This window comes from Eptatretus burgeri, chromosome 3 (genome assembly GCF_056783735.1).
Source record: "Eptatretus burgeri isolate ZD-2024b chromosome 3, Ebu_testis_v1, whole genome shotgun sequence".
Classification (NCBI taxonomy): domain Eukaryota; kingdom Metazoa; phylum Chordata; class Myxini; order Myxiniformes; family Myxinidae; genus Eptatretus; species Eptatretus burgeri.
In genome coordinates, this window is record NC_140963.1 from 90,537,492 (window position 1) to 90,545,523 (window position 8,032).

Sequence of the window (8,032 nt, forward strand, 5' to 3'; positions counted from 1 at the left end):
AGTTGGGGCTAAATTGGGGTTTGACAAATTAAGGGAGTGGGTATGTACAGTGACAGGCAAAGGCGATAGGTGGGAGGGAGACAGGTAGGTAGGTCCGAGCCCGCCTTCCAAGTGGCCAGCACCACCGCACTCCCTCCACCAACCTCCACTGAACGGCAAAAGCTGGCCAACTTCATCGGCTGGCCGTGTTTTGCTTCAAGGCGGAGGCCGGCCAACTTCATCGGCAGCTGTTGTTTTGCTGCAAGGCCTGTGCCATCTGCTGGCTGTTTTTCTTCAAGGCCTGTGCCGGCCAGTTCATCTGCTGGCTGTTTTTCTTCAAGGCCTGTGCCGGCCAGTTCATCTGCCCGCTGTGTTTGCCTGCAGCGGCCTTCTTCTGCGGGCTGTGTGTTGCCTGCACCTTTGCCATGTCATGCCCACTGCCCATGTTCACCAGCCCCGTTCAATTTTTGCTTTGCCCCCCCCCCCCTGTTCATTTCCATGTGCGCCAGGATCCGCAAGGCAACAGTTTGCAAGCTGCGAGAACTGCCCTGTTGGCAGCTACAACACGGGCCTGCAGTGGCGGCCCGTGCACCGTGTTTGTGTTCATGCATCCATTCGTTGTGCTCATTGCGTGTGCCACTTCAGCTGGCACGGAGACTGCGTTGTGCAGCCCATGCACCGTTGTGGTTCACCGCGTTCAGTTCAAAAGGGAAGGCCTTGGACTGCGTGTGAGCAGCCAGCCACGTTCCCTGTCACCTGCATTGTTTTGAGCCAGAGACTGCATGTGGGCAGCCTGGCTCCCTGTTAACTGCTTTTCTTTTGCAGAGTTCAGTGATCCTGGGCCATGGTTTAGTGTAAAATTTGTAAGTTAAGGTTAAGATGTACTGTAAATATGAGTGCGCCCCCGGCATGTATGTCTTAGCGCCGGCAATTTTATTTAAGTCGTCCGTGTGAGTGAGTTTGTTTAGATAGTTACGCAGCCCTCAGGTTATTTATTTTGGGGACACGAATACCATGAATGTCGCACTCAGGGATCCGTAGGTAAAATGTACTAGGGGAAAACTACACATGATGGCACACGAAAATTTGACGACTCGGGACGAGTCTGTAAAAAGGGGAGGGGGTAGTGTTGTGGTTACCAAATTCGCAAACCACCATTCAGGTCCCTTAGGTGAGGTATCTCGGCAAGTATATGTGTAGTTAGGCCCAAACCCGTTGTCTAGTGGGAATACATGTCATTTATGCGTGCTGCGACTCTTCAGGATAGCCGTTTTTCTTTTACTATCTTTAATTTGGACCAACCGCCATTGTTACCACCACCAGTCACAACATCAACCACCAACCACAACGCCGCTTCACCACAACCGCCACGACCTTCACGTCACACCTCGCAACCGTAGCATCGCCACCGTTCTTGCCCCGCTGTGGGTACCGGTGTTGGACTCGTGCAGGGGGCGCGTCGAACAGCGTGTACAAAATCACGGATTTTGTGCTTCAAAAACGGATCAAAAACGACACACGCCCACTTTTTGCCGTCTAATCGGTGAGCGAGGGGCGATTTGGCCCCGCCTCCAGGACGATCGATATATGCAAATTTGTGGATCAAAAAGCCTTCACGCCCACTTTTTCTCGGGCCAATGGGGAGCGAGGTGAAAGGTCAAAGGGAGGGGGTCAAAGGCGAAGCTACGGGGGGATAAAAGGACCGTGTTCGTCAGTCGAGAGAGAGGAGAGAGAGGAGAGAGAGGAGAGAGAGGAGAGTCGGAGAGTCGGAGAGTGGAGAGTCGGAGAGTCCAGAGGCGGAGAGTAGGAGAGTCGGAAGCAGAGGGTCAAGACTTCGCGGGCGGTGGAGCTGCTCGTCGTGTGCGTTGGAGTCGGAACGGAGGGGACGAGCTGTGGAAAGGCGGCGACACCAGACGAGGGGGTGCTCGCGTCGTGCAGGGAGCTGCACCCGAGGGAGGCCGACAGCGCGACCTGGCCGAGGTGGAGACGCACACCAGGGATAATAAAGATCCTCTATACCCCGAGCATCAACAACCCCCTCCTGTTTCCCCCCGCGCTGAGATAGTGCGACCAAGGGGGCCCCTTTCCCACCCCCTACCAGACACCCTCCGCGAGGCCCGCGGGGTTGGGGCGCCATCGCCGCTCCGCGTCTCATCACCAGACAGGTAGGCGCGACCCGGTCTCGGCCTCAGGCCCGCCTCATTCTTGGGGGTATTCTTTTCCTTGGTTTTGGGTATGTGTTGTCGGCGCCGTCTGTGAGGTAGAATTGTATAAGTGTTGCCGTGTGCTCGGTAGTCGGTATTAGCTCTGCATTGTGTTTTCACTTTTACATTTGCTTGTTGTGTAAATTGCATTGTGTCTTTTCTGTGTGCATTTGGTGGAATTGTATATGTGTGCTTCCCGTGTGCCGCGAATAAATGTGCTTTTGTGTTGAACTGTTTCCCGCTTCGCCTCGTCATTTCTCCCATTGAATCCTCATCTTGCTTCACGTAAAGGGTTGGTAGTGGGCTGAATACGCCCGATAATTAATCGAACCGTCGAGGTCGACGATAACACCGCTCGGTTATTCTGATAGTACGGAACGGGTCGCTTAAGTGGCCCGTGTCCGAAGTCGACCTGCGGCGAGGTGCGATCGCCCGGTCTACCCTCCGCGTGGGTACTTAGGTAGGTTGAATTTGGCGAGCAACCCTATCCCACGCGGGGGCTGATTGGCTCGATCGCGGTGAGACCGAAAGGTCCACCCGTGACTGGTTCCCGGCGTTAGTCCGAGAGGGTCACGACTGGATTGTCCGTCCGGTGGGCGACGTGCCGCGATTCGAGTTACGTGGCTCCCAGCACGCCGGCGGGCGCGAATACCGCAACAATATATATATATATATATATATATATATATATATATATATACACACACACACACACACACACACACACACACACACACACACACACACACACACACACACACACACACACACACACACACACACACACACACACACACACACACACACACATATATATATAAAAATGACCGTTTTTACAGCCATTTTTCCCTGCTGTGCAGGGGTTTGGCTTTTTGTGAGGCAATGTTTTATGGCCGGATGCCCTTCCTGACGCCAACCCTGGTCGCCTCTTACGACACACAGGGATATGGTACACCTATTCTAACCGGGGCATACACCGGGACCAGTACACTGGCACTCATTTCACCAACCTCGGAAGGATGACAGGCTGAGTCAACCCCCTGGTGTTAATTCAGCAGCCAATGGGGCTTGAACTCAGGATACTGGGATCCCAAGCCGCCACCCTAACCACTAAGCCAACACCAGGCTATATATATATATATATATATATATATATATATATATATATATATATATATATATATATATATATATATATATATATATATATATATATATATATATATATATATATATATATATATATATATATATATATATATATATATATATATATATATATATATATATATATATATATATATATATATATATATATATATATATATACACACACACACACACATACACATACAGGGTGAGTCAAAAGTAGCACCCAATTTTGTTTTTTTTTTCCGCTGTCAGATTCTTTCTGGGAAGTCATGTTGTTAATAATTGTCTTGCAGATTATTAGTTTTCGTCATTTATTTATTTTGGATTTTGTTTTGCAAGTTATTGCTGCGAGTTTGGAAAGTTACTGAATTTGCACCAAATTGAACCATGAATTACCTTTCAATGAATCAACGCATTGGGACGTGAAACATTACTACAAATGTAATGAACAACCAACGATGGCGGCACGCAGTTTGGCACAGGAATTCGATATTAACCCACATCAGGGAAGAAACATACGAGTGATTGTCGAGAAATTTGAAGCAACAGGGTCGGTAGCCACTGCAAAGAAGTCCGGTCGTCCGAAAACGGAAACAAATGTAGCTAAGGCTGAAGAAGCCATCAGAAGACTGGAACAAAGTCCGCAAAAGTCAACTCGCCGTTTATCTGCAGAATTGGAAGTGAGCCAATCAAGTGTTATCCGTATCCTTCACCCGAAAAAATGGAAACCTTATCTTCCATGCTTACTGCATGCTCTTCATGATGGAGATGACGACCACCATCTTCAATTTTGCGAAGAGTTCTTAGCTAAACTTCACGAAGAGGACACAATGCTGGAGAACATCTGGCGGTCAAATGAGGGATGTTTTAAGATTAATGGCACAATTAACAGACACTATTGTGTCTACTGGGCTGCGAATAACCCAAGAGTGAGAGTTGAGAAGGAAGTAAATTTACCTGGAGTGACAGTTTGGGCAGCCATATCTCCATTAGGGATAATTGGACCCTTTTTCTTTGTGGGATCTGTCACTGCAGAAATTTCAATGCAGAAAGAAATTTACCTGGATATGCTGCAAACCTTCTTTTGGCCCAGGGTACAAGATCAGGACTGTTATTTCCAGCATGATGGAGCTCCACCTCATTATGGACGTTATGTTCGTCAGTGGCTTGATGAAAACTTTCTCAGAAAGTGGATCGGCCGCCAAGGTCCGATCGAGTGGCCGGCACGCTCCCCAGACCTAACACCTCCAGATTTCTTTCTTTGGGGGCTCATGAAAGACCTTGTTTATCGTGAAAAGCCTCGTACCATTCAAGAATTGAAGGCTCAAATCACTGCAAAGTTTGAGGAAATTGATATCGAACTCTGCAGACGTGTGTGTCGCTCTGTACCTGCTCGGCTGCAATTGTGCATCGATCACGAGGGAGGGCACTGTGAAAATTGCAAGTGAAACAGCTTGGTACAGTTCTGTAATAATTTTTTCTTGAATAAATGGTTAGATAAACATGTCATTCATTTACTTCTACCTTCTTGTGCACTGTAATACAAATGGCAAACAAACAATCAAATGACAGAAATTGGGCACGACTTCTGACTCACCCTGTGTGAGGAGGATCCGAAATGATCCGAAATGCCTTGGTTTCCACTGCGTGAAGCAGAGAAAGGTGAGAGGCAGGAGCACCAGCCCAGAGGGGAGAACAGTACTCCATCAGGTTGCGGACGAAAGTTTTGTTGGTGGTCAGGAGCTCAGGTGGCCCGAGGAAGGACTTTGCACGACGGAGGATTCCCAGTCGGCGACTGGCTTTGGAGGCCAGGTTGGAAATTTAGCTTTCCCAGGAAAGGTCATGGCAGATAGTGAGACCCAGAAGCTTAAAGTAAAGGACTTCCAGAAGATTGTTGAGAATGTTGATGGGGGGGTGGGTGTGGGGGTCCAGACCCTCCTTTCAAAGAGCATGGTGAGGATGTGAGACTTTGCCCGACAGAGGATGCCCATTCGGTGACTGGCTTTGGAGGCCAATTCTGAAATGTGGCTTTCCAAACAGAGATCATGACTAAGAGTAAGACGCAATAGTTTGAGTGACTGAATCTCTTTGAGACAGTTGTTGAGAAAGTAGATGGGAGGGTTTGTAGAACAATCCTTAAAGAGAGAGAGAGAGAGAGAGAGAGAGAGAGAGAGAGAGAGAGAGAGAGAGAGAGAGAGAGAGAGAGAGACAGACAGACAGACAGACAGACAGACAGACAGACAGACAGACAGACAGACAGACAGACAGACAGACAGACAGACAGACAGACAGACAGACAGACAGACAGACAGGTTCCAAGTGTTTGACCAGCTCCTAATTTTTTATCAAGGTCTGATGAGAGGGGAGAAGCTGCTGTCTGTTTGTCAGAAGGATGAGGGATGTCACGACAGTGAGGAGTCATCAGCGAAGAGATAAAGAGGATTTCCCAGAGAGTCAGTGAGATCATTGTTGAAGATTAGGAATAATATGGGCCCTTGAACTTGCCTTGGGGGTACTCCAGCCTTAATAGGGAGAAGAGAAGAAAGTGTTTCGTTGAGAGCCACATGTTGACTATGAGAGTGGAGGATGTCAGTAATCCAAGAGTGGAGTTGATCTTAAATTCGATAGGCAGACAGTATGTCGAGCAAGGCAGGATCCCAGTCTGTATTGAAAGCTTGAGTTGTGTCCAGGCCGACCTGATATTGAGGACTTCCATCCATTGTTGGGTGAGTCGAAGCATCATGTCCAAGGTATAGTGACCAGGTCTGAATCTGAATTGATGATCTGAGATGAGGCTGTTTGAGAAAAGGAATGATTTTATGTCAACTGCGATGTTGTTGATTATGTTTATGTTTTATGTCAACCTTTTTTTAATTTCAACTGTGTTGATCAGTGTTGCAAAAAATCTTCCATTTGTTAAGACGAGCTGTGTTGCATATAGTCTGGTGTTAAATATATACTGCAGGTGCCACTTATGACATCAAGTCAATATTGTGATACATCAATAGTGATACCACTGCACTGCAGTGATACCAATATTGCTAATGCTGTGACCTGGTCTCAAGAATGACACTTCTTGATGGGCATCCTTCTCTATCAGTGAGTGCACCATCCAGGTTTTCAGATGCTGTACTCAGCAAACTCCAAGCTTCTCTGGCTTAGCATCCAGAAAGAATGAAATGGATCTACAGTGAAACTTCCTCTATCCACTTCTCTAGATACTAAGGTTTGGAATGCTTTGCTCTTCACCATCATTGGCATCATTCGTCCCATTCTATAAGAGGACTCCACCACTCTAGCTTCCACTTCAATCCACTGTCCTTTCTCCTAGCAGAAGTTGTCCAACTCCTTCACTCCTCATAAGCATCAAATACTGTCTCACTAGTGATGGTTTAAATAGGTACTGCTATGTTTTGTCCTGTGTTCTCATCATTGCCTCTGTTTTCAGTTGTGAGCCAGGGATGTCAGCCTGGGTGCCTGACAGCACAAAAACTTCCTTCCACAAACAAAGGTGAGCATAACATACATGCCTTATTGAATAGGATGTTGATATCATATGAGAGAATAATAATAATAATATTTGTATTATTATTTTCAAGATAGTTCTCATATGTCATTGAAAACAAGAGAAGCTACCAATCTGACAGTGTGTCCCAAGACCACCCAACCACCCTGCAAGAGTGGTGAAGAAAGTTAAAACGAAATGATTGATGTGCATGACCAAAACGTTTCCACATTACATATCACAGATACGTCGTAAGGCAAAAAGAATGCACGAGTCACGGTGAGCACAAAAAAGATAAGTTGAAATGCCATTTCATGGTTTTACTAATTCCATTAATCTCATTGATTAGGCTGACATGCATTTTTTGCCTGTCTGGCAGTGCTCCCAAAACACCATGTTTGTCTGGAGAAGTCTGGAATGTTGCTCAAGGCGATGATAATTATCAAAGCAAGTTGAAGCACCGGATGCATGATATGGGACATTTCTAGCCACATATGACCAAAAAGAGGAAAAACCACCACTTTGCTGTTTCTGAAAAAACCCTTGGCCTAGTGTCGACTTCAGCAATAGAAATTGCAAACAAGCACTCAGAATGGTACAAACGGATAATTGCTGGTGCCAAGTTTGATGCGTTTTCACCAGAGCTGAAGCCAAAATGCATTCATTTTATAACTCTTTGCAAATAACGAAATGCAGTATTCATAGGCTTGAGCTAAAGCAATCTGTGCTGCCTGCTAGAAATTAAACGAATAAATGTAAAGATTTTCCAAGTGTATTTGGTCGGCCTTGTCAGCTTGCGTTTGGCAAGCAAGGCGACGTGCTGTACAGTGGTGTGTGAAATTACAAACCCACAAGGCTGTGGGCAGTAGGGGTCAAGCACCGGAAGTTTAAAAGAGCTGCAGGGTCTGGGCGCACGCATTTACCGCACTGCAGAGCAAAGAGATCCTTATCCTGACAAGACAGCTGCATCCTGTCCCATTCTGGCATCATGTCTGGTCGTTTCGCTTCTAAGTCCCCTTATTCAGCTTGAGCCATCCTGTAGGAAAAGCAAGAATTTGCAGCCACTGTAACCATTTCATAAACGGTTGCAAAATATGTAGGAACTGATGCTCGCCTCTGAGCTATCTCATTTTGGATCTGATCCCTAGTTAAGTTGAATCCAACTGAAAAGTTATCCTTGTGCAGTGCCAGA

The 8,032-nt window shown here is 46.7% G+C and overlaps 1 long non-coding RNA gene across 1 annotated transcript in view; it reads right to left on the reverse strand.

The window, feature by feature from the left end:
* Window positions 1-8,032, reverse strand: part of LOC147030431 (uncharacterized) — a 34,528-nt gene that overhangs the window by 25,540 nt on the left and 956 nt on the right. Inside the window, exon 2 of the long non-coding RNA XR_015056359.1 lies at window positions 7,764-7,876. This is a non-coding gene — a long non-coding RNA (uncharacterized LOC147030431). The remainder of the gene's footprint in view (window positions 1-7,763; window positions 7,877-8,032) is intronic.